Source organism: Ascaphus truei, chromosome 2 (assembly GCF_040206685.1).
Source record: "Ascaphus truei isolate aAscTru1 chromosome 2, aAscTru1.hap1, whole genome shotgun sequence".
Classification (NCBI taxonomy): domain Eukaryota; kingdom Metazoa; phylum Chordata; class Amphibia; order Anura; family Ascaphidae; genus Ascaphus; species Ascaphus truei.
The window spans coordinates 443,667,902-443,695,705 of record NC_134484.1 but is presented as its reverse complement, the minus strand read 5'-3'; the positions used below and the strand labels follow the sequence as shown (position 1 = coordinate 443,695,705).

At 41.8% G+C, this 27,804-nt stretch overlaps 1 protein-coding gene across 3 annotated transcripts in view; it reads left to right on the top strand.

Moving 5' to 3' along the window:
- Window positions 1-27,804, top strand: part of DPP6 (dipeptidyl peptidase like 6) — a 1,044,825-nt gene that overhangs the window by 718,031 nt on the left and 298,990 nt on the right. The window lies entirely within an intron of this gene.

The window sequence follows — 27,804 nt, the reverse complement described above, 5'->3', positions numbered from 1 at the left end:
ATTACAGAGCGTAAAACATTTACTCAATAACACACGCAGTTGAAAATGGAATCACACTTATTACGGTATATGCCCAATTAATAATTGGGTGTTGTTCATTCGTGACACCCGCACCATTCTTGTATGGCTCAAGGTTCCACTTCCCTCACAGCCGGCTGGCTCCAAGGTTCTTATTGTTGTAGAGTCGCTTGCGCACCACGTTCCCTCTGATCTAACGCCCGGACGTGCAGTGAAGGTTTCTAAGACGGCCGTCAACAGTCTCTGCAGCAGGTTATCCAATAGGAACATACAGTACAGCAGTAGATTTCCATCTGTCTTTAGTCCGACTAGTAACAGGAAACGTCCTACCTTGTGCATAAAGCTGTGTCAGATCACTAAAGTAGGTATGCTAAAAACAAACCATGATGTGTTACAGAGTGTGATTTCATTGATATGTCATACAAACTCCTGGGATGCCAACATAGACAGCATAGTGTCAGAGTTGTGGGCTCTGGTAGAGTGTGTTAACAGTCATGCTGTTTACAGTATATTGTTATCCTTGGAGTTTTTATGAACAGTTTGAAGGAAAAGACAGGAGACATTTCACGTTTTCTAGAGTAAACCTGCCAGCCTGTCAAGCGTACCATATAAACAGGAAGCTGTATATCACATCACGCTTATACAATTATTGTTTACTTTAATGTTTACAATATGTTATAGTCCATTTGTTTACTGTTTCCCATTGACGTGTTTTTTTATTTATCTATATTTATAGATATCTATTGATTTTTTTATACAACATATTATTTATATATCTATATCTATCATAGATATAAATAATAAAAAAGTTATATATTATATTTCTTTTTGATACATTTTTCATGTTGTTATGGTTATCGCTATACCCCAAACTGATTTTTAATTGATATTAGATTAAAAATGAACCGTTTTAATACTGATTTCTTACAGCAAATGGAGCTGAGCTTTGGTATAAATTAAAACACAAATCACAATAAAAACGTCATATTTGTATCCAGTTGTATTAAAGCAGTAATGAAAGCTTTTAAACTAGGATGGAAGGGGAAAGAAAGAAACAGATAATGAACTAAATAGAATAGATGGGAATGGGTAAATAGCAAGGGGTCATGAAGGTAGAATGAGGCAAGTGGAAGTTTGGCAATCAGCAAGACACCCATAGTAAATACAGATAATACTAGGAAACTTCTAAAGACTAAACCCAATTGTAGTAGAAAGGCAGGAGCAGATAAGATAATAGTACAGGATGGAAAAAACACTTAAATGTATGCTTGCTAATGCAAGAATCCTGACAGATAAATTGGGGGAGCTTGAATTAATAGCTGCAAGAGAGAAGTATGATATCTTTGGCATTACTGAAATATGGTGGGATGAAACTCATGACTGGGTAGTTCATTTAGAGGGTTATTCCTTTTTTTGGAAAAATCGAGTAAATAGAAGAGGAGCATATAACATACTGTATAACATATGTTTATATGTTACATGTAACATATGTTTATATGCAGTGGTTGACAAATCACCAAAAAATCTACCCGCCACACAAAAAAATCTACTCGCCACCTAGTACCAAACATGTGCTGCTTGGGCCAATATTTACTCGCCCAGGGGTTAAATCCACTCGCCCGGGGCGAGCAAATGTATAGGTTTGTCGAACACTGTTTATATGTAACATATAACGTATGTTTACATGTTAAACCGGATCTAAATCCTATTATAAGGGAAGATGTTTATGAAGGGAATTATGAAAATGTAGAGACCTTGTGGATAGAAATGAGCAGTGGAGGTAAAAGTACAAAGAAAATGTTTGTAGGGATATGCTATAAACCACCAAATATCTGTGAGATTGAGGAAACCAAAATACTTTTGCAAATGGAGAAGGCATCAAACCTAGGTCATGTTTGCATAATGGGTGATTTTAATTTTCCAGAGATACTGTAGGGGCCTATTCACCAAGCCTCAATAAATTAAGTGCATTACCGAGCGACTTTGCATTGTTTTACCGCACTATAAAACGTGTGTCAAAACGGTATTCACTAAGAAAAATCACCATTTTTTTTAAGTTCAGTCAAAAAATGCAAGATTGCACTACTTGTTTGTGTGGTTTTTTTTATCTGAGTATTATCGTTCTGAAAGTGTTTGTTTAAACTGCAGCCTGGAAGAGCTGCACGGAGACGCTGTGTCTCCGAGCACGGCTCTTACAGGCGATCATGCAGTTTTAATGTTAATTTTTATAATAGAGTTTGGAAGCTTTGGTATCCTGAGCTGAACCACATACATTTCAGCTTTGGAGACCCCTATTTCTTGAGTTGCAGGCCCCAGTATGGGGTGCTGGTATCCCCGTCATGTTCAAATTTCGAGCGTCACGGCCCACGTGACCGGGAGATTTAAATACTGCAGGGGGATACCAGAAGCCCATAATGTGGCCTGTAACTTGGGAAGCAGGGGGTCCCCAAGGCTGAATTTAATGTGGTTTAGCTCATACTCTATTATTAAAATTCCCATTAAAGCAGCTTCATTACCTTAATGCCTAGCTGCTATGGCAATGAAGGGGTTAAGCCAAAGTAGCTGTGGTAACCACTATGGTAATTAAGGGGTTAACCCCTTCCGCTACCCACCCGGTATGCCTATCCACCCACCCTAGGCCAGTTCCCCCATTCACCCATCCACTGTACCCCCAATAAACATTAAAATACCAACTACCTACCAATAAACAACTGCCTACTGCGCACCCCATCTACCCCCAACAACCCCCACAACACATACAGTACAGTAATGGGCAAAAACTACTATTATCCAGATCTGAGTAATAGCGCATTTGCCCATTAAAAATAAAACATTACCCAGCCAGCATAAAGTAAATTAAAGTTCTACTTATCCCTGCCAGGATGAAGGCCACTTTCGTCTTCCTCCACGTCCTCCCCATCCTCTGTGGCAGCAACATTTCAATAAAAAAACAAACTACTGGCCACTAACCCCTTAATCACCTTAGCGTTTAGTAACTGCTATAGTAATTAACGGGTTAACCCCTCTCCCCACTACCCAGATGGGAGGCCTAACCATCCTCCAAAGGGCAACAACCCCCACCCCCACTACCCATTGATTGGCACAGTGGTAAACCATGCCTATAATTTGTCAATGGTTTGCCACTAGGGCAATGCATGTTCAACCTGCAAAAAATAAACCACATTACATTTCAATTAAAAAAAGCCAATAAACCAATTTAATGGCACAGTGGTATACCATGTGTAATTAGGGAGGAGAGTTTTGAGGAAAAGGTAAGAGAGCTAGGGGTAGAGGTAAAAATGTCAGTCAGAGAGCATAGGTAAATAAGGGAGAGCAAGGTAACAGCAGTCCAAATCTGAGATTGGGCTGAAGTCATTATTTAACATGAAGCTGTCATGGTGGCAGGTGCAGTGTACAAACAGCCGCAAACGGCATGCACCCTTTGGCTGCCCTTGGGCTGCCGCCTTGGGCAGGATGTTAAGAGTGAAGCCTGGAGATGGAATGTGATTCAGCTGTGCTGGGATTCTGCTTTAACATCCACAGAACAATAAATCTGCTAGCTGAGAGGATGATGATATCCAGCAGTCTGTCTTTCCTGATCCTTTAACCCTTCACATGCTGGCCAGATGGTACTGTGCAGAAGGGGTGCAGGACTTTGGAGCCTCTTCTCTCAGGGTGTGCCATCTAATACTTCTGATTAATACCCGAGTTCTTTGTTGATTTTATTAGTGTTTACCACTTTAGTTGTTTCCTGATTTTTAATCGTGTATAATTTTGCCCAAAAAGAAATAGGAAGTATATGTATTTCCCATAGAAGATGGAATTATTCTGCAGGTGAAACTCCTGGGCCATAACTAGGACCCTAGTTTGAAGTGCCCATATTCTCCTGGGGGTGGAACAGACCTCAAGGCCGTTTAGGGGATCCTATTTCTTTAATGGACACTGCCCTGCTCTGAAAAACAACTAAGGGCTTCTACCCCAGTTACATCAATACTAAACTATGTACAGGTGAGACTCTCTTCTCTGGTTCCTTCTGGAATCTGAAGGTGGAGCTCTAGGCCCCTCCTATTTATAACCCAACCCCAACTCTCTGTCTCTGGGCAGAAAAGGGGCAGCGCTTAGTCTATGCTGAAATGCTTCTGAACCATGTGACCATTCCAGCATGTTCTAGAATATAGGGAGTTAACAGGCCTCTGCCTGGTTACTTTGCAACAATATAACGAGATGGGTGTTACTAGGAGTTAACTCCTTAAATCCCTTTAAACCCCTTAAAATAATTAGAAATCTCGCAATGTTAAACATCTATATGAGGTATTGTAATAAACTAGAACTTTGACACATTTTCTCAAACAAAGTAGTCTGATACTTAAACACTTCTTATGTGCCTCTCTTTACCAAGCTATATTTCTCTGGTACATACTCTTGTCCTATTACATACCGGGGCCTGTAACTCAGGAAGCAGGGGGTCCCCAAGACTGACATTAATCCGGTTCAGCTCAGGAGAAACCTACTCCCGTACACTATTATTAAAAATCGTATTAAAGCAGCTTCATTACCTTAGTGGCTAGCTGCTAAGTCAATGAAGTGGTTAAGGCACGGTAGCTGGTTTATTGGGGGCTGATGGGGTGAGTGAAGGGGCTACTGGGACCAGGGTGGATGGTTAAGCCTACTGCGAAGGTTGTGGAAGGAGTTAATCCCTTCATTACCATAGCAGTGGTAACCGCTGTGGTAATGAAGGGGTTAACCCCTCCCGCCACCCACCCGGTAGGCCTAATCACCCACTCTGGCTAAGTAACCCCTTCACCCAAGCTCTCAACCCCAAATAAACATTAAAATACCTACTAACTATCTATAAACAACCGACCCAATCACCCCCTGCACCCTCAACAACATCCCCCCCGTAACACTAAAGTAATGGGCAAAATTACTATTATCCAGAAATAGATAATAGTGCATTTGCCCATTCAAAATAAAACCAGCCAGCATAAAGTAAATTAAAGTTCTACTTACCCCTGCCAGGATGAAAGGTGTCCTAGTCTTCCTCCTTGTCCTCATCACGGTCCTCCGGTGACAGCAACATTACATTAAAAAAATAAACTACTGCCCACTAACTCCTTAATCACTTTAGTGGTTAGTAACCACAATAGTAATTAAGTGTTTAACCTCCCTCCTCCGCTACCCACCCGGGCAGCCTGACCACCCTCCCCTGGGACAACTATCCCCCACCCCACTACCCATCGATTGGCACAGTGGTAAACCATGCCACACAAACAATGAATGTTTGCCTGTCTGTGTGTGTATGGCCCGCGAACGATGTTATAAATATCCAAATGGCCCTTGGCAGAAAAAAGTCCAACGTTTCGACTGCGTATAAGCAGTCTTTGTCAAGGTGAGAGCTCTCCAGCTTTTTGCTGGATTAAATATTTCATTATTTGCAAAGACCGAGTGGCTGGACCTTCTTTCCTACCTATGTGAATTCCTGGGGATTTTGCAGGACTATGCTCCTTGGCCCGGCAAGTTATATTATTATTGATGCATTGATTATGTGCTAGAACACCCATCTCCTGCTATTAAGAGCACACAAACACCCTAAGAATTGCCCAAAATGCCCCAAGTAACACCCACAACAATAGTGCATGTGCTCTAACTACCAGGGAGGATGACGCAGACCCCACCTCACAACAGGAGGGGGGCCCAAACACCAATTTGGCCCCACAACCTAATGAGCGCTAACCAAACCAAGATGGCCGCCAAACCCACGTGGCAGCTATAATATTCTGACTGAACGGTCGCCCAATCTCGGAGCTGCAGGGGAGGGATATATGCTTCAGGTTAGATTCCTGCACCGGGTGTCGGGAGAGGAGGGCCGGTGCAGCCCGCAGAGTGTGCAGATCCGATGGAGATCGGAGGCAGCGCCGGAAGGCTAGAATGGAACGCTGACAGGGTACCCAAACCGCTACGGTCCTACAAGGTGAGCTGCAGTCTAAACGGGAGGAGACCGCAAAACAGGGGAGCAATCTGATTGGCCAAATGAAGGCACTTCAACCCCACTGTGAGACAGAAGTGTAGTGCAGGGTCAAGAGCCAGCCTCATCTCCCTCCAAAATGGCCACCAGTGGCCCGTGAAGGAAAAGAGGCTGAGAAGACGGCCACCCTGAGCCACAATATCTTAGCAGAGGGAAACAACACAAACACTGTTAACGTGGCAGATTGTATAGGAATACACCTCCCTCCCCAACTGATGATTTAAGACACAGTCTAGTAAAATTGGGGTTGCAGCGAGTTCTTTGAAAAGGGCCAGCAACTCTGAAAGAAAACAACCCCACGCTGCCAACTTTTCTAGCCCAACCACAACAGAATATACTAAAATACATATAACTCTGGGAAGTTGCACAGATACCATCAACAATGGAAGTGTAATGGTTCAACACAACCTGTGTATGGATTGCTAGAATTAAAGATCCTACCAGAACATACAAGGGGGCGCATATGCGCAATTTACATAATGACTTTGTGGCGCTCATGTGCGCCAAGCAACGAGATGGCCGCCTGATCCTGTAGCTCTGCCCTAGAACCCCACATCTAACTGCTACTCAGCGATAATCCAGTAACTGCCAACCCACTATTCTCCCTCCAAACATGCCTCGTCATCCTACACCCAAAAGTATGCCTCCCAAGGTTAAGAAAAACCTCCCCCGGGCCAGTGCCCCAGATTTCTTCGGAAGGCAACCCGGGCAGCCACAAGCAAGCCAAGAAAGTGCTGGGACACAAGGTGAGGAGGAGTCAGAAACAGGGGAGGGCTCCGGCACCTTGAACTCCACCAAACAGGATATAGATGACATATTTATAAAATAAAATCTGTGTTCCAACTAGAAATTCAAAAGTTATTAAACATATTCATGTAGATCAATGTGTAGCTCAAAGTTGTTAGGAGCTATACTAGGTGAAAAAGACAGACCCTTCTTCAATAGTGTGGTGTCTGAGTCAATAAGAGTAAAATCTGACAAAATTACAATATTTGTTCGGCCAACACACGGTTTTAATATACTGATCTTTGCCTTTTTAAGTTGTCCTGATCTTGTACCTTTTCGAGTTCTGTATACCTTCTTTTCCCCAGTTTGGGAGACTAAACTTGAGGTCTGTTGCATGGGGTAAAAGCATAGGTCCTTCATAATTCTCTTTATCTCGCTTCTCCCCTTCTCCACCTCCATCTACCCCCCGGTTCTGCAGAAACCTGCGTTCTATTCACTTACCTGACTTTGAGTCCACTTTACACTCCTCCCTCTCCTCTCTCAGCTCTGCTACAGACCCTGACAACCTGGTCAGAAAGTACAACTCTGTCTTGTCCTCGTCTCTTGATCTACATGCCCCGCTTTCTCTCTGCCGCCCTCGCCCTTCTAACCCTAGACCCTGGCTAAATTCCCACACGTGCATGCTGCGTTCCTCCACTCGTTCCTCTGAACGCCTCTGGAGGAAGTCTCACACTCTCGCAGACTTCCTTCACTACAAATTTATGCTATCCTGTTTCAACTCTGCCCTCTCGCAAGCTAAACAAGCCTACTTTTCTGCACTAATCAACATGCACAAGTCTAACCCACGCCGACTGTTCTCTGTCTTTGATACTCTACTCAAACCACCCTCAGCTGCCTCTCCTTCCTCCATCTCCGCTCAGGACTTTGCTGACTATTTTAAGGAAAAGGTGGAATCCATACGGCAGAACATCCCCTCTGTTTCTTCCCCCCATCCTACACCTCTTCCTAACTCTCCTCCTGCCTTCCTTGAGTCTTTTTCCGCTGTCTCAGAGGAGGATGTGTCGCTGTTGATCTCCTCTTCTCCCTCTACCACTTGCCCTCTTGACCCCATTCCCTCCCATCTCCTAAAACCTCTAGCTCCTACTATAATCCCTACGCTTACACACATTTTTAACTCCTCCCTCTGCTCTGGAACCTTTCCATCCTCCTTCAAACATGCAACAATCATACCATTACTCAAAAACAGCAAGCTTGACCCTACCTGTCTTTCTAACTATCGACCTGTCTCCCTTCTGCCTTTTGCCTCTAAACTACTTGAACGTCTTGTATTCTCTCGCTTGCTCCATTTTCTCAACACCTATTCTCTCCTAGACCCTCTACAATCTGGCTTCCGCACTGCTCACTCCACCGAAACTGCCCTCACTAAAATAACTGACGACCTCAATGCTGCCAAAGACAGAGGTCATTACACTCTGCTCATATTACTCGACCTCTCTGCAGCATTTGACACCGTGGACCACCCTCTTCTCCTCCACATTCTCCATAATCTAGGTATTCGGAACAAAGCTCTATCCTGGATCTCATCCTACCTCTCCCATCGTACTTTTAGTGTCTCTTCTGCTAACACCTCCTCCTCCTCTATTGATCTCTCTGTGGGGGTACCCCAGGGCTCTGTCCTGGGACCTCTTCTCTTTTCTCTGTACACACTCTCTCTAGGTGACCTAATAACATCTTTTGGGTTTAATTATCACCTCTATGCCGACGACACACAAATATACTTTTCAACACCTGACCTTACACCTGCTGTACAAACCAAAGTTTCTGAATGTCTCTCTGCTATATCATCCTGGATGGCCCTCCGACGCCTTAAACTCAACATGGCTAAAACAGAGCTCCTCATACTTCCTCCCAAACCTGGCCCTACTACCTCCTTCCACATTACTGTTGGAACTACAATCATTCACCCAGTAGCCCAAGCACGCTGCCTAGGGGTCACATTCGACTCCTCTCTCACATTCGTTTCTCACATTCAAAACATTTCTAAAACTTGTCGCTTTTTCCTCCGCAATATAACTAAGATACGCCCTTTCCTCTGTTGTTCGACTGCTAAAACTCTGACTCAGGCCCTCATTCTCTCCCGTCTTGATTACTGTAACCTCCTGCTGTCTGGCCTTCCTGCCTCTCACCTGTCTCCCCTACAATCTATCCTAAATGCTGCTGCCAGAATCACTCTACTCTTTCCTAGATCTGTCTCAGCATCTCCCCTCATGAAATCCCTCTCCTGGCTTCCGATCAAATCCCGCATCTCACACTCCATTCTTCTCCTCACTTTTAAAGCTTTACATTCTTCTGCCCCTCCTTACATCTCATCCCTAATTTCTCGGTATGCACCATCCAGACTCTTGCATTCTTCTCAAGGATGTCTTCTTTCTACCCCCTTTGTATCTAAAGCCCTCTCCCGCCTTAAACCTTTTTCACCGACTGCCCCACACCTCTGGAATGCCCTTCCCCTCAGTACCCGACTAGCACCCTCTCTATCCACCTTTAAGACCCACCTTAAGACACTTGCTTAAAGAAGCATACGAATAGCACTGTGAACATTCTGAACACATGATACATAAAGCTTGGCCCCCTGCAGACGCACTTACCAGAACTCCCTCCTACTGTCTCTGTACGTTCTCCCTACCTACCAATTAGACTGTAAGCTCCTCGGGGCAGGGACTCCTCTTCCGAAATGTTACTTTTATGTCTAAAGCACTTATTCCCATGATCTGTTATTTATATTATCTGTTATTTATTTGATTACCACATGTATTACTACTGTGAAGCGCTATGTACACTAATGGCGCTATATAAATAAAGACATACAATAAAATACAATACAATAATTCCATGGTAAGTTGGCGGGAAAATCTAAACAAGCAGATGGTTCAGAAGAACAGGCCTTAGGTGTCGCACCCAATTGTCTTGCTTTGAACCTATTAGAATAGAGGGGGCGGGGAGAGTGAGGAAGGTGTGTGGGGGGCGGTAGTGTTTGATAGGTGGTGGAGGATACCTATAGGGACCACGTGAGGGGTTCTGATTCCTAGGGGTGTGCTGGGCTTGATGGAAAGAACGTGCATAAAAAGGAAAATGTGTGCGACGTGTAGAAGAATGTGTCATATGAGAATATGGCACTTGAAGCGAATGAGAAGAATTGCCTTTATAAAAACGAGACCAATTTTTTGGGATATTTTGTTCATAATCGTTTTTGTCTCGTAAAAACTTCCTTTGTTTAGTATAGATAATCTCTTCTTCAATTTTATCTATTTTTTTTTCAGAGCTTGGTCAAACTCTTGAAACGTAACTTCATCCTTATATTTCTCTAATTTCGTATTCATAGATTCAATCTCTTTTCCAATTTCTAAATTTTTAGTTTCTCTAAATTTGATGATAAGTCTCATTAGACTATTTGAACAATTATCAAGTATAGTGTCCCATTCTGTCAGGAATACAACTTCATCTGAGTCAAAACAGGATTTCTTAAGAATCCTTAGACCTTTTGGTATTCTGTTATGTTTCAAATAGTTTCCAAGAGAGATCATATTATACCAATTCTTAGGTTTTTTAGTATATATATATATATATGTAACCATGCTGTAAAATGGCTACAGTCATCTCTCCTGCTGACAGTAAGGCCTGGTAAGTTATGGGCATGCCAGCAGTAATTATGGAGGTTTGCCCTCACACCCTGGTGAGGTGCCCTATGAATGGATGGGAGTGGTCACATGCTCTGAATCCATGATTAGTGATGTCAGAGTTGTGCCAGCCCCAGAGGATACATAAGGCACAGCACTGCCAAAAGTTAGTAGTTCAGAAGTTGTTGCTAAGCTGTTGGAAGGTTATGTAAGAGGTTATGAGACAAGGAGCAAGTCTGAGTGCAGGCTTGGGAGGAGACAGCTTATAAGACTGTGACCAGGGACCTGGCACAGGGACTATCTCCCTAAGGGGAGATAAGGAATCCACCTATTTGGGGAAAGGACACCTTTCAAAGGGAAGTGCGGTGAACATGAGAGGCTAAGTACACCCACTGTGAGGGGCAGCTGGCCCGCCGCAAGTCAATAAAGATGATCCTGTTAAACCTTACCCTCGTGTGTAAGTGTGGAGAGATTCCACAGAGGAGTGCACCACAGAGGAGTTCCTCACCAGGACCATCCACAAGTGGACGCTGGGATCCTGATGAGGTGGAGGCGCTGCACTGGATCTAGGTAGGACTCATGCACACTACCTCAGTTGCCTGTCTGGGTTGGCAATCCCCACACAACATCATGCGGGAGACTCAGGAGTCCTGTTGCCAACAGGTGCACCACCAGACACTTCACTGTAATGGGGACTGGTTAGACCACAGGGGCCAATGTGAGATTGGGTGGGTCAGGCTATGCCAGAAAATCCATTACATATATATATCCATAGGCAGTGTTCGACAAACCTATACATTTGAACGCCCCGGGTGAGTGGATTTAACATCGTGGCGAGCTCCTATTGGCCCAAGCAGCACACGTGTGGTACTAGGTGGCGAGTAGATTTTTTTGTTCGGCGAGTAGATTTTTTGGTGATTTGTCAACCACTGTCCATAGAACTCAAGCCCTGCCTCACAAACAGACCCTATAGTCTGAGGGAAAGAGGGGTTATGTATTGATTGTTGTATGAAGTCTTGAATACTCCAATAATAGTACTAGTGCTTTCAACAATTTCATTGACTATCTGGAGTTAAATTGCATTCTTCGTGCTATTTCTTTTGTAAAAGAAGTATAATTGTGTGTTGGCCACACTCAGTAGATTTTTTTTCCTTTGATCTATCCTGTGATCTTTTTCATCTATTCATCTGCTGCCATAATATTGTGTTTTCCATCTCTCTTTTATTAGTTCTTTTTCATGCGGCTATCTTTTTGATATCTTGGTTTAGCTATCGGTGCTTGTTCTATTCTTCACTTATAGATTTATTTTGAATAGCTTCCTTTTTCATTATTTCATTAGCTCATTCCACATAAAGGTTCTTCTGCTGTGTGCATTTCTCATCTTTTACAATCTCCCTGCATTTAATTAGACTTCTCTGACCTTATTCACTTGCAGTCTGAGAGATAACATCTGCTGTCAGACTGCCATTCAAGTTGTTTACACTTCTTCAGTTCTTAGAATTCCAGTTGTGTTTGCATTCTGTTGTTTTGCATTGTGTAAGCACATTACTATATGTTCAATGATCCATCTTACTCTGTCAGTTTTCGGTATGTACCAGATGATTTATATGTCTCTTTTAAGCATGTTTGCTACCTTGTGTTTCCTCTTCATTATACAGTTCATTTTTCTATCACTGCTAATTTAATGGTTGAGTTGTTCTTTTCGTAGAGGATAGCATCATAGCAGTCTTTGACTATGTTTTACCTAAACATTTTGTCATTGTGTACTATATTATTTTATTAATGCAGTAGCATTTCCCAAATAATATTTTTTTTTTTTTTTTAACATTATCTGAACTGGAAGGGGGGCTCTCCAGGGTGCAATTTACGCCTGAGAAATTATGTTTTTATTGTGATGACAAATATAACAAACGGTCGTATACAAGTGTTCTTGATTGGGAAATGAAAAATTAAATTTCTTCTCTATGCCAAAGCAATACACACCTGCAGGTTGTTCATCTCACCGTTAGGTAGGGCAGCATGAACTTTGAGCCAAGTAAGTGTACAGTATATACATCTTGGATCCCTCATTCCTCAGTCAGTGATTTTTCTGTTCTACACAGGAATCTGTGTCTTCTTATTTGTCTTGGCCATCAACACAACTGTTGCTTTCGATATGGCACACCTACAAGGTATAAGTCCTGGTAGGTATTGACTATGGCCTAATATTCCAAGGGAAGCAGCAGTCATGAGCCTGTTCATTCAGTGAAATAGGAGCAACTGTAGTAAATAGTGCTCTCCACAAAGACATTCGAACTTGGGAAGTATGTGCAAGTGTCAGCTATCCTGTCTCCGGGACTTGCATATACAGATGTAGCAGGCGGTATTGTAACTGATGGTGCACGCTAGCGGGTGCAAATAGCACGTTAGCCCCACCACTTTTTTGTGCTAATCTATTTAGAATGTCAGCTGTTCCCATTGACACGTTGTATGTGTCCCGCTGCAACGCGTCAGCGGGAGAAATAACGCGTGTTAACTGAACATCTGTAGCATCTGTTTGGGGTTTCAACTTCTCCCCGGCTGCTTGAAGATAAGTGGCATGGAGGATTGAATAGTGATTCGCGGCGTTGCATATGACGGTGGTGTGCGTTTGGGTCTCCGCAAGTACTGTAGGTCAGGGGATGTCGTTTTCCAACAATTGTAAATTTCCCACAAGAATTTTTTTTTAGCATCTCACTTCCTCTGCCCCCTTTCTAGGGACAAGCCATTTGGAAAGCAATTTCAAAGCTGCCGCTTGCACACACTTTATATCTAGTTCCACCAGTGTAAAAGTCTGAGGAAATTATTAAAATGTCGTTTTAGTCTCGAATAGTTCAAGAGAATACTGGCCAGTTTGGGATCTCAAGTTCATCTAGTACAAAGACTTCAACATTGAGCCTGTTAAGAAAGTGCTCAGTGGCGATGTGGAACCTGCTGAGATTTGCTTTACTGCTGTTTCGTTTGAACTTTTAATAACGTTCAGAAAGCCTGCAAAAATTTTCAATTGAACTTTTGGATCAAATTAAAAAAAAAAAAAAACATTGATCAAACTTTTTGATTGAAAGTTTGATCAAAACACTATACAGTATAAGCGTGCCTGCAGCAGTTCCGCCCTGTCAGAGTTGTTTGGGAGGGTGAGGGAGAGAGCATGGTAACTAGCTAGCTGGCTATAGGCAGACGCAGGCAGGAGAGAAAAAAAAATACAATATATAAATATATATATTGTGACAGTCAGAGATTTTCAGCAGTATGTCAGCTACCGTATGTCAGCAGAAGATTAGAACATTTTATTTATATATTTATTTATTTATCAAATGTTTTACCAGGAAGTAACACATTGAGAGTTACCGCTCGTTTTCAAGTGCTGTATGTCCTGGGCACAGAGTTATGATGACAGATACATGGTTACAAATATATAGTTACATTAGGTGAGCAGGGTTACACATTATATACAAGACATTGCATGCACAGTAAGTGATAATATATATTATACACGTATGTAACAGTTACAGACCAGATTAAAATGTGAGACAGCTTTAGTTTTGAAAGAACTTAGACTGGGGCTGTGACAGTCTCTGGTAGATTGTTCTATGCTCTATTTCCAGCATGATGGGGTTAACGTCTGCTTACAGCAGCTTCCAGTACAACCATTTACCTAATCTGCAAGGTTTAAAAAGGCAGCCTGAGAATACAGCCAGTGTGTCCACAGAGGGCTGAGAAAGGGCTGTATACCTGTATACCCGAGACACAGCTCATCCACCTTAGAAAGGACTGTGCTTATTGAATTACTACTATACTTGTGAGGGTACGGACTACACATTGAACTTTTGCTACACATTTTGGGTGTTTGACTGGCCAGTGATGGTATTTAGTGAAGTTTATTTTGTTTAGTTATTTTATTTAACTACACTCTTGCTGCAAACTGTGTGGTGAGCTTGCTAAGACTGCGTATATCAATATACAGTATGTGGCTTCTCTTAGTTTAAACTCACTCATCCCACCCATATTTAATCAGCATGTCCAAACACACATGTGAACGCAGTAGTCTAGTGAGATTTCTTCCCCCAGGGGACATGTGATAATAACCTTTGCTATAACAATAAGCGTGGGCCTTCGCTGTTTTCCACCAGTTGTAGCTGCACTGTAGTGAACATATAGTGCTCCTATATTGTACGCACAGTATAAAATTGGTAGTGTAGGGCCTGCTGATTCTGTAGGTCAGGGGTGCGCAAACTATTTGAGCTGTGCCCCCTTTGCCCGCTCCCCTTACCTCTTTTGCCAGGGACTTGTGACGTCACGTCGCCATGGCAACTGGCGTCAAATGACAACACGGGGTCTTGTGTGGTCTCTCACGATCCCCGGCATTTCATTTAAATGCCATAGGGAAGAGCGTGGGGCCATTACAACTAATGCGCCCCCCCCCCAGAAAAATCTCGCATCCCCCATGGTCTATACCTTGACGTGGTTGCAGCTTGATATGTTTTGTCCCAAAGATTGAACTAAATGAGCCACACTTATAAGAAGAAAAACCATATACAAAGTAACTAAATAATTTGTCACATTGGGGCTTCTTTGTATAGTGATTCCTTGATAAAGTGCCAGACTAGACACAAAATACTTTAGCGCTTTGTATTGTATTGATTATACAAATGTAATATTTTGCTCATTCTAGCACATTTCCGTTTTTCTGGCTGTGCGCTGCCCCGCTGGAGAACTTCTGCTGCAAGCGATCTGTTTCTCACTGATCACCGGTGATCCTGAAGAAGGTCCCTCTGGGGACCAAAACGTTGTTATTTTTTGTGTCAAGGGATAATATAAACGTATTCTCACAAATTTGATGTCCAGTGCCGGTACTCTGTCTGTGTATATGCATTATTATTTTTTTAATGTAGAAATATTCTGTGAAACTGAAGGAGTTTCCAGCTCCAGAGGCTCAGTTAGGGCAACAGGTACAACAGCCTCAGCAGCAGTAGATGAACCATGTAAGACATCGATGATGGTGGACTTCATGACATGAAGTGGATACTGATGGCTGGAGCAGGTATAACTGAATGGAACCCGGAACGTGGTCGTTGAGACCCGAGCATCACAGAATTGGTGCAGGGCAGGATCGACAAACAAACACAGTATAATAGACGTGACAGAAGCGAGGGTCAGAGCAGACAGGAAAAAGCACATTGATGTGACAACTATGAAGTGGAAATTATCAACTTAGAATGGAAGCCAGGGGGAGTGTCCACAAGGCTCATTGGCTACAGGTGTGAGCAGTGAGTAATAGAGCTCACCCAGCAGCTGGTTTAGCTCACTGCTAGAGCTGCAGTGAGCTATACCAGTTGCTTTTGATTCTAATATCAGTAGTAGTAGTACTGCCCTCTGACCTCCTCCACTTTATAACTCCTGGCATTAATGGGCAATGATTAATTCGACCATCCTTCAAGGGGACTCAGAGTTTTGTCCTTATGGTGTATACAGAACCTCTCAATGTCTGTCCCATGGGGGAGGCAAAGGGATGCAACCAACACCTGATTGTGCTCTGTCATCCATATCTTCAGGCTATGGATGGAGCCTCCTAATTTCCCCCCTCGATGTTCAAGAACTGACATTAAGAACAGCGGCACTTACAAATGAAAACTGACATACAATATAATATTGCACCAAACATATCCTCCACTACAGGCATACCCCGCTTTAAGTACACTCACTTTAAGTACACTCGCGAGTAAGTACATATCGCCCAATAGGCAAACGCCAGCTCACGCATGCGCCTGTCATCACGTCCTGAACAGCAATACTGGCTCCCTACCTGTACCAAAGCTGTGCGCAAGCAGGGAGACTATAGAGCCTGTTACAAATGCGTTATTTACATCAGTTATGCACATATATGACGATTGCAGTACAGTACCTGCATTGATAAGTGGGAAAAGGTAGTGCTTCACTTTAAGTACATTTTCGCTTTACATACATGCTCCGGTCCCATTGCGTACGTTAATGCGGGGTATACTCCTGCAACTACTACTTAGAATGCCTCTGAAAGTCCTGTTGTATTATAAGAGATAGGGACCATTCAGCATACACCTCTTGTATGTTTTGTTTTGTGCACATGCGCGAAGAGGATCGCTTCTACAGGGAAGGAGAAGATGGAGATACTAAAGAGCAGGACGTGATGACGTCGGAGGATACCCGCAGATGTAGGGGCGGGACATCATGGCCTGTACAGATGCTGGGATTGGCCAATAGGAACCATTCGGATGAGACTGATGATGACACTACGGCTAAGGCTCTCGAGACTTCGGGGTCCTGTCCAAAAGGATCAAGGAATGGAGGAACGTGATCACGTCGCTGGAACCACAACGGACGCATGTGCACACCAGATAATGGCAGAGACTGAGACACTGATTACACATCATGTGAAGAGACTTGGAGGTGATTATTTGCCTTTATATAGTGAACACTTTGTATTTTGGGTATGCTAGTCACTTGAGAAAGACCTCAGAGAAGGTCAAAAGGTTGTACTTAGCTTGATAATACATTTTTGAAAATCTGTAGTGCCTTGGATTATCTGATACGTGTCATAGACTACAGTAGTAGTTTGAGTTACAGGATTTTCCTGACCCAGGAGCACCGGAGCAAGTATTTTGCTTTATTGTGATCTTGATTAGGTGTGCAGCACTGTTATCTTGTGTTTTACTCTGACATTGACCCTTTCCTCAAATCATAAGTAATTTGAATGATGCCCTATTGCCCTTGCACACCGACAGGTTAAGGCCTGGTCAGCCTAGCTTGTAAAGTATATCTGCCTGTCTTTCACTTCTCACTTAAATGCTGTGGCAGCAGTTGACCCTTTCCTCAAAACACTTCTGTTATATGTATTTGTAAATGTTTTTCACAGAGAAAAAAACAAGAATCAAAGTACTGAATTTCCATGGACGCTTCCTCCCACCCTTGTGTCAGAGATTAAATTGTTAGGAAATACAGATGCAGCGGCCGTTATCCGATCATTTCTCGGAGCAGTTTTAGTAAAGTCTGCTGTATTCCATGCTGTATTCCATGCGGCATTCATTCGTTAATCTTCTGTGAAGGCTGTCAATCTGTTTACCGTTGTTGATTTCCTTGATTACCTGGATTCTGATTTTGTTTGGGTTCAGTTCTGCGCGTATCAACCAGATGGCAAAAGTGCATCCCTTTTCATAGACTATACAGTGGGTAGTGGGTAGTCAATCTGCAGGTCTTTAAAAACCAGATAAAAACTGTGTCCATTACACTGATCCATTGTAAATTGACCTCAGTCGTTGAAGACATTATCAAATGTAGGCGTTTCATAATTAAAATCTCAAAACAGAATGTTGTGGACATTATTCAGCATTTAATGCCTGCTCAATGGCTGAATGGACATACACTGAACATCATGTCAAGTCCTTATACTAGACCGGACTGCAGTTATGCATATTTAATTTTTTCTGCAATTAATGCTGGAACAGATAAGAAGGCAACTTTAGCAGAGATATATGGCTACATCATGATTTCTTCAAATTTTCACCAAATCAACATGGGTGGAAGAATGCTATACGGCAAACTTTAACTATTAATGATTGGTTATTTCAAATAAGCCCCTCCTCCGGGAAGTAGCAGAGGTTATTGTTCAGTGCTCCCATCTTTTGTCGGCATGTTTGATCATAGCGACTTCAAAAGGAGACAGGTCGGGTTTAATCCATGTAAGACTTGTATTTCCCCAACCTGCAATGTGCCACCACCGGCTTACCAATACTATTGCAATAACAGGCCGACCATCACTGAAAATCTGGTGAACCGCAATCCTTGCTACCTGGCCCTGTCTGATTACCAGCTTCAGCAGGCACCTGTCAACTTTAATGCAGACTACATGAGTGACCCAAGCTTGTATGCACAATACACCTCGGACATTGGCTCATCTCCACCCAGTTGGCAAAGTTTATTATGAAGGTAAATATAATGTACTATACAGTATTAACTTTATTTCCCAATGACACTACAGTATTGTGTATGCCTGCCATAGCCCATCAATGCTTGTATACATGCGCACTAGAGCATAATTAATAATTTTTGTGAGGGGGGGCTATGTATTCAATAACATCAATCTCAACTTTTGTAGGGCTTGGTCTGCTGTTCATACTGTTAACAGAAATCTTCCCCACACACACAGGCAATGAAGTGATACTGTAACTTTTATTACATTTGCAAACAGTTCAATCAGTTGTTTTCTATCCTTCACACTCATCCGTGCACTTCTCTAAGTCAGACCAATTCAGCTGCATCTCACCTTCCTCCCCACCCCCAACAAGCACAGGCAAAGTCATGGGACTAGCTATCAACACCTCCCCGGGCCATGAGAAATGAACACAGAAAGACTAAGATGCTTTCATGATTTGGCTGCTGGTAGAGAAATTTCCATTTCCTGGTTCCACACGCATGTGCATTGGGAACTAGTGTAGAAAGCCTTTACTGCCAATCAGACTTAGAATTCCAACAAGAAAAAAATAATAATAATTTCACGTTCAAAGGGCCTTTAATTCCATGGGGTTTAGCTGAGTCACCGGTTGTTAAAGACTGTGGAAGTCAAGTGCTATCTGCATTTTCTAGGGTTTTTTAATTCCATGGGGCTTAGCTGAGTCACCGACCGTGGTGACCGTTAGCTGGTAAACGACCGTGGATTTCTTTTGTCATTGAGAGAGTGGGGATTAGGACAACTATGATTGTTATTATGCACACAGTACTATAAACTTGGACATTTCCGCCCACCCCCACCCTCCCTTCCTGTAGTGCTGCTTCTCCTGTGAAAGAAAAAAATGGCTGCAGGCCATGAAGGCCTTGACTGTTTAACACTATTGACAGCCACACAAAATTAATAAACTATAATTTACCGTACCTGTAAACTATAATTAATTTTTAGAAATAATAGGTAATACACACATGTCAAATACAAATACTGTACATACTGTATATAATATATACAAAGGGGAGAGTAAGCACAGTCATAAAATGGTTAACATTCAATTACATTTAATATAAGGCTAACATTTAAACAGGTTATTGTCAGTATTATACTTACCTGCACTATACTTACTGTACCTACCTTACTACATTACAGTACCTAACTACATGCCAGTGGCATTCCAATTACGCTCTTAATTAACAGGCAAAACGCTGTTCATTTTTTTTAATGTAGTTGTAGCATTTTTGTACAGTCAATATGTCTCTCCTGAAACTATACATTCCTTTTACTAATTCCTCCTTGTTGGACGGTTTCACAGCCTTTATTAAATGATCCTTCAGTGCATGCCACACCAGTTCTATAAGGTTAAAATCTGGTGATCTGGAATGGGAGGGGAAAAAATGTCAAATTAGTTGAAAAGATTAAAACAGTTTAAAACAATGAGAAACAGTTACTGTACACTGGAGCACTTACTCCAGTGGCATCTTAATCCAGTTGATCCCGCTCGCAAGAATATAGGCATAGAGGAGGTATCTTTAGGGTCATTGTCCTGGAAGAACTGGTGACTACCAGATGGGAAATCGTGACTAATGTATTTAACAATATGGGTGACAATTTGCTCTTGGAAAAATACTTTATCCATGATTCCTGGACCAAGAGAAGAAAAAATTATGAAAATACTGAACATTAGGGTACAGAATACACTACAATAGTACAGTACATAAGGCTATAGCATGTGACTTTGTGCATTACTTTACCATCAAATATGATTATGCATCCTGGTCCACGTCTAGAGATCGCACCCAACAACATGCATCTTCACTGGGTGCTTGGGCCGTGGCTTCAGGGATAGGCGGGGTTTCTTGTGGAATGCAAATATGTCAAATCTCTCAAGAGCTACAGTTGCCTCGTCAGAAAAGATAACATCTTGGAAAGTCTTGCCACTTTCGATCCATGCCCATGCTTGGTCCACTCTTTTTATCTTGTTTTCCTCCCTTATCATAGGATACGCTCTGTAATGACAAGGAAGAATTTTACAGGTACAGTAAAACCACACTTTTACCTAGTGTTCAACACTTTACCTGTTCTGTCCTACAGGTATACTGCACTGCACTACGGCACCGTAATTACAATATAAACCCTGTTCTGTCACTCTGGGAGCTACTGTACAGTGCACCACATTGGATACAGCTCTGTACAGTGCTGTAACAAGCAGCATTACACTTCGAGGAACAAAACTATTGCATTATACTGTACTTTATTACAGTAAGACACTTACTTGACACATCCATATGCCTATCCCAATTGGCATCTCATCACCCTGATGCTGGTCTCAAATGCTGTGATATTGTGACTGTTCTCTAGAACCATCTTCACTGTTGCTGCACAGTGCTCATCCTTAGCCTCACTGATTTCATCCACTAGACGCTTTGCCATCCTACAGTTTAAAGGAAAAGAGAACAATTTGTTAGGCCCAAAAATAATACAAAACAAATACATGAAATATATTTAACATAATACTTCTACAATTAGTAATAGACTGTGCTTTTGCTTATTCCCTTCTTATGTCATTGCCAAGTGAACTTATGATGAGGGGTTGTGCATAAATGCAAAGTTACCAGCATGATGCTCCTCCATAGCCCCTGCAGGGCACAAAACAGGTGACTACTCTGTAATATTAATGCTCTTTGTTAAAAAAAAAAAAATACTAATGGGAAAACTCCTGATTGTGAAATACTGAAGAAACAGGGTGAGAGCTGTCCTGACTAGACGCACAGTAGATGTTACTGTGGCTGGCCTAAGCCGCATTCTAGATGCTGTCCTCCTTCTTGCAGTTGACTTACCTATGCTGCACACACCATACCTTACCTGCGTAGGAAGCCGGTTCAGTGCTTCGGGAGGAAAGTTGCGGCGGCCATCTTGTGGTTGGCGCCACATGTAATGTATGGGCTGTGTGTAGCACGGCGGCCATTTTATGGTTGGTGCCGCTGGAAGGGGAGGGCCTGGAGACCAGGAAATCCTCTGCGGGACTGGAGGCAACGAGGCAGTCTGTGGGGAGTCAAGGAAGAGGAAGGTAATGTCCGTGGAGCCTGCCAAGCTCCCAGACTAGGCCGAAGCCTGCTCCTAGTGCCCAGATAGTTCCCCCTCACCGCAGAGAAGTGTTACAGGGCTGGCGCAATGAATAGGTAGCTCCTGTCAGTGAGGGAACACAGCGGAGCAGACCGGAGCGCAGAGGGAGGCTTCCCACTGTGGCCTGCGGACAAGTCATCACCCGGACCTTAAGGTGTGAAGGCCTTGTGTTGCAGACCCCGCAACGTCAGACCCTGTTGCTGTTCTTGCCCATGCTGGGAAGTGTGGCCTTACTGGACCTTAAGCCAGGAAGGTACTGTGCACTAACGCAAGGGGGAGGGTAGCGCTGCCCTCACATACACTGGGAGGGATTGCTTGTGGGACACTAGGTTACAGATGCGCGAGTACCCTAGGTACTATTGAGGCTAGCTACCCCAGGACTATTATTGTACTGTTGTTGGTTTTGTGTTTGTATTGCATTGCTGTGTTTCACATTGGTGTCTGTTGCTATACTGTGGGATCACAGTAAAGACATATTGAATAACCTGTGAGAGTGTGATTTCTGGGGTATATAGTATAGGTATACCGGTTCCTATGAGGAGCTATCCCGCCAACACTGGGATCCTCATGGGTGGAAGCGCTGCACCCATTCACCCCAGGCTCCCCACATGTGGCGGCTTAGTCCCCTGTAAGCCAACAGGTAGCACTGTGGCGCATAATGCCTGCAATTTCCCTAAGGGGTAGGAAGAGATGCTATACTGTATTTATTATTATCATATTCCTCCATTGTTATATGTTGTGTAATATTGTGTGCTGCTTTTTCTGAGAATAAGATTATCTTGCCTCTATTGATGAGGATGATGTGGCATTGGCTGCTATTGTCTAACAGTGTGTGCTCTTTCTGAAGTGGATATTGATGACATTGATGATGGTGTACTGTTTTTTTTTTTTTACTTTGAAATATTGTATATAAGAAATAAGGGCATGTACATTTTCCTTTTTGGTGTACTGATAATAATAGGAGTCCCAATGCTGCTAATTGAGGTGGCCAACGCTGCTGGTTGTTCAAAGAGTGAATGACTATCATCATCACGATGATCACCTTCACTGCTGCAACCAGTATTAACAGTAGCACTAACGATCACATAATTATTTCCTTTACTAGTAATCCATCAGTTGCTTCCCTCCAATGCTAGTGCTATTAACCCCTCATTAGCATCATCATCCTCTTTCATCTATGCCTTAATCCCCCTCCCATAGCCATCTTTCCTCCCTCCACTTCCTCAGAGTCTTTAAATAGAAGACCTTGAGCCTGTGCACCATCCATCCTTCACTTTAATGCATATTTTGCTGATTTGATGTTTGAGACGACGTCTTCCCTCAGTTATACTGGTGCCCTTGCACCCCCAGAGGTTAAGGTCAATCTAGTCCCCTCCTTTGCAGCAGAATCATCTTCCCTCTAAACCACTCTAGGACTATCCACTATGTTTAATGTGTGCTTAGTTGAACATGGATGTCTATTGTAAACACCTACTTCTCTTCTCTGTCCATGATAACCAACACCACACCACCTTCCCAACCCCCTCCTTTGCCAATATAACTAGACATCATTTTATTGAGTGATCTTGTACTGGTAGCGCTCCCAATGCACAAACAAGTCCGTGTCTGTCCTCTACCTCCCCAAATTTACAAGTACATGGTCAGTGTGTGCTGTTTATAGTCTCTTCCTTAGGTACATTTTGTAAAATTAGCATATTTCAAATTTTGGAAGTGACCTTAATAAAAAATGCAATGGCCATTTTGTATAAAAGCAAACTTTCACCAAATTAAAATGGGTGAAATTCACACAGTCCAATTAAGCGCACTAAAATGGCATACATCTCCTGTCCTACAATCACATGATTTTGTTTGGTCACAATAGTTTGGACACTTGTTCAGTAGCATGATCATGGTAGCATTGTCAGCTTTGTTGAGACTAGAAGGAATTATATTAGTCCCCCATCTGCACAACTGGTTTGTCAAAGCATCTTCAAAATAAATGAATGTCGCAGATACAGCGAGTATTGTGTGGACTTACTGTACCAGCCACAGCTGGTTAATAAATAAAAAAAAAATTAAAAAAAAAGGAATTTCACACATCAGTAAGTTACATTTTTGGAGATGATCTTCAGTACAATAATGAGCAAAAATACACGACGAACATCCAAATGTACTGAAACCCAATGTTTTCACTTAAGAATGTCATCACATATCATTCTGCATTTGGTCTTTAACTTGCCTGATTTGGGGTTACCTTGGCATGGTGGGCAAGCTTATTTGTTGGCCAAATTATTTAAACTAAAACCCCAATTTAAATTAAACATTAGAAAGGGTTTATGATGTGCAGGGTTTTATGCAGCATGATATATGTGAATAAGATAAGTACTGTATAAGTGATTTGCTTTTAGCTTTTTTTGGTCTGTACAGTAATGAGCAACATATATTTGACGGGGATAAAGACACAGCTGCTTCAGTTGGAGATCAATACGTTAAGATCAAAGTTAGAATGCTCAATAAGGAACTGAAGGATTTATGTAAGGCACCTTAGTGGCAGTTCCATGGTTCCTACCCAATAGAGAGGGGATACACCACCCACAGATATGTATTGCTGTGCTGCACAAAAGAAAATAAATCACTCAAACAGGAGATTTGAAAAATATTTGTTTATTTTTGTAAATGTATTTGGGATGCTTAATGTTCGTTATACAAACCAAACCTAAAATAAGCATACTGCATTTTTTCAGTAGATGGGAATCAATAGTAACACAGTTACATACTGTAGTTTGAGGTTCAGAAAATACATTTGTCCAAGTTCAAGCTATGTTATATTAAGATGGCAGATACTTACCCTATATGTGTATTTACAGAAGGCAAACAAAGAAAAACAGACCCCAGTGAAACATTATCCAATGATGTCTCATAAGGGGAAAAAATACATTCCTTCCTGACTCCTGTAATGGCAATCAGATTTGTATGTATGTAGAGCATTATTTATATAGCGCCAGCCAAGTACATAGAGCTTTGTGGCAGTAATATACGTGACATAATAATATAACACATAATGGGAATATGCGCTTCAGACATTACAGTAACACTAGGAAAGGGAGTCCCTGCCCCGAAGAGCTTAAAATCTATGTGGTAAGTGGGGAGAACTTACAGAGACAGTTGGAGGGTGTTATGGTATGTGCATCTGCAAGGGGCCAAGGTCAGTGCATCTGAGATGTACAGAGTATAGTAACAGCCAGCGGAGCTAGCCATATACTTTGTTAAAGAGGTTTGTTTTTAGATAGGTCTTAAAGGTGGAGACAGAGGGTGCCAGTCGGATATTGAGGGGGAGGACTTTCCAGAGGTGTGGGGCAGTGAGTGAAAGGTTTTAGGTGGGAGAGGGCTTTAGATACAAATGGCGTAGACTGCTGTTGAGGGATAAATGCTGGTGATAACATAATCAGCAGCCTTCAGACAGTTCTTGATAAAGAACAGCAACAAAGAACAGCAGTCCTGATGACAGAAATCTAGACAAGGAGACCAGGGTTCAAAGCCCACCAAGGACACCCCTGACAACTTTTTTGAAGACTTTTACTTCCACAGAGTACATATTGGTTGACTAGATGTTATGAACTTCCTTATGACTCTGCCAACTCCTCCATATTACTATAAAAAAAACTGCAAGCAGCTACTAGTGTTACACTACCCACTCCATCTCATTCACTTTTAGCACTAACCTGCCACGTAGAATAAAAAGGTTCAAATGCATTTTGTTTCAACCACAACTAGAACATATGATCATACCCATGCAAAGATAACAATTTAAGCAGACCTTTCCAAACAATGTGTTGGTACTTTTTAGTCTTGTCTCTTGTTTTTGCCTGCTGCAAATAAATATTTCAGGGTCAGCCTTCAACACGGTCTTAGGGATCTCACAGCTCAATGCTTATTTGATGTGCCCTTTAAAAATGTAATTGATTGTGAGTACACGTTTGTCACTATTTATCTACATTAATTAAAGATACAGTATCACGCTACTGTATGAATTTTTTGTGTGCTATTCTATTTTTTAGTTACTTAAACCCCTACAAGTGACCTGGGAAAACCATTTGAGAAGGAAGCACCCTTTTAACACCCATTGACGTACTAAGGACTATTAAAGGACACTCATTTGATGATAGATACTCATAACTACCAATAAGGACTAAGCTAACTTCTTTTTTTTTTCTACTGTTAATACTGCTACGGCCCTCTTTTAGTGGTTCTTTTTTTGGAGTTTCTTGTCTGGTATATTCGAATATTCCCAGAAGCCTATCTGCAGTCTCGAGTGAGGTAAAAAAAAAAAAACTCCATGCCTTTGTTGGAGAAATTACCTAGGGTAGCCGGATAAGATCAGTCAAACTTTTTATTTGGACAAAATAATATTGAGCATATTTTTCTGAACTCCTTTCTCATCTGCATTACTGAGACGTAATAGTCTTGAAACCTTTCGTTTTTTTTTTACCTTCATAATTTAGATTACCTCCATCTTTTAAATCCTTTGCTATATTTATTTTCAGTCCATATATCCAACTACTAACGATCAAAGGTTACTAATTATAAGGGATTTTACATATAGCATCTGGAAGCCTTCTGTAGAACAACATTGCTACTATTAGTTGCTACTAATATATTGGCACAAATTTTAATAGAGACCCTCTCCTACGTAACTACTCTACTTCTACCTCTTATCTTTTTTGCTGTTTAGATTAGGATACACTATAGGCACATCACACACAGACTATTTGATAGTTAGGATATTTTATTGGAGGTCTAGAAGGAATTAATCTAATCCTTGCAACAGCGATTTCAATATAAATGTATCAATTCCAACATTAGTTACTGTGTTACCCATTTGTGTTCAGACACATTAATTACTATGTGGGTGCTTGGACAGGAGCCTATCTTTAGGTGCCTACAACTCTGGTATTTCTTTTTTTTAAATCTAATTGAATGTTTATTTAACTATGTGAGCCTTCTTTAAAGGCATTTTATTTAGGTTTGATTCTATTAAAAGTTATATTTTAAATGATACACATTTCTTCTCCAGTAAAAGGGTACTTTTTCTCCTTGTTTGGGAACATTGCTGGAGTCCCTCTATATCTTCAGTACTGAATCTTTTTTTGTTGTTTTTTTTTTTTTTTTGCGGATTATCGTAAGCCTACCTTTTGCTCTACTGCACACCCTCCGTCTCCTGGTCTTGTTTTATTATCTCTATAAAGCTGAAACTGTCTGGTAGACACGAATTGGCAGATTAAGGTTGAGTCTGGAGGAGTTAGCACTTCAGCGTATACGACTCTTTGGCTACATACCAGACGTCTGGTGCTATGTGCGAAGGCAAAAGGGGTGACATTCTGGGGAACAACAAGCTGCACCAGATGTAGCAAACAAAAAGTCCTACAGACTTCAACGCAACATTTGTATTTGAAACGTACAATATGGTATGTATTTTGCCACAGAATTGCTCCCTTTTTGCCTTGATATACTGTACATGAACTAAAGTATCTGTATTATAGTTTCATATCTTAGGGGGTCTGGAAGGTTTAATAATAAGGTTAATATGTAATTATATTGCAATACCAGTTAATTTGTTTTCTATTTCTAAGAGGAAATTACATACCTACGGTACAGTAAGCTAATATCTTAGGGCATTCATAGAATTACCCATTCTAGAAATAAGACTGTTTTAGTGAAGATAAACAACCACTTTTATTGGCATGCAAAATATATTAACAGACACATAGCAGCAGGCTCTGTACAAATTACGTACAAAAGAAATATCTCCTACAGTGTTTGTACATTCCACCATTCCAAATATATCACTCCATAGTGTGCATGTCTTAAGGCATCTTGGCAGTAGGCATCTTTCCATTCAAACAAATAAACATCAGAGCTAACTCTTTAAAGTTATTGTACACATGCAACATGGTTCACTGAAGCTAAAAATACAAGCTGAGAAATAATTTCTCTCCTCTGTATATGTTGGTTCCCTGTAGTATTTCCATCAAAAATAATCTAATGTTTTATTAGTTTAAAAAAAGTATTATTTTTTTCAGTTGTAATATTTTAGTTCAATTGGAGACCAATGCAGAAAAGAAATAATGCAGAAAAGAAATACAGATGTATCCCAAATGAGTATTCCCTGAGTCAGAGCTATACACAGCAGTAATCTTGAGGAAGATTTCACCTTAAGCGGCTTCTCCTTTGATATAGCATGGCTCAGGGAAAACTGAGCCACG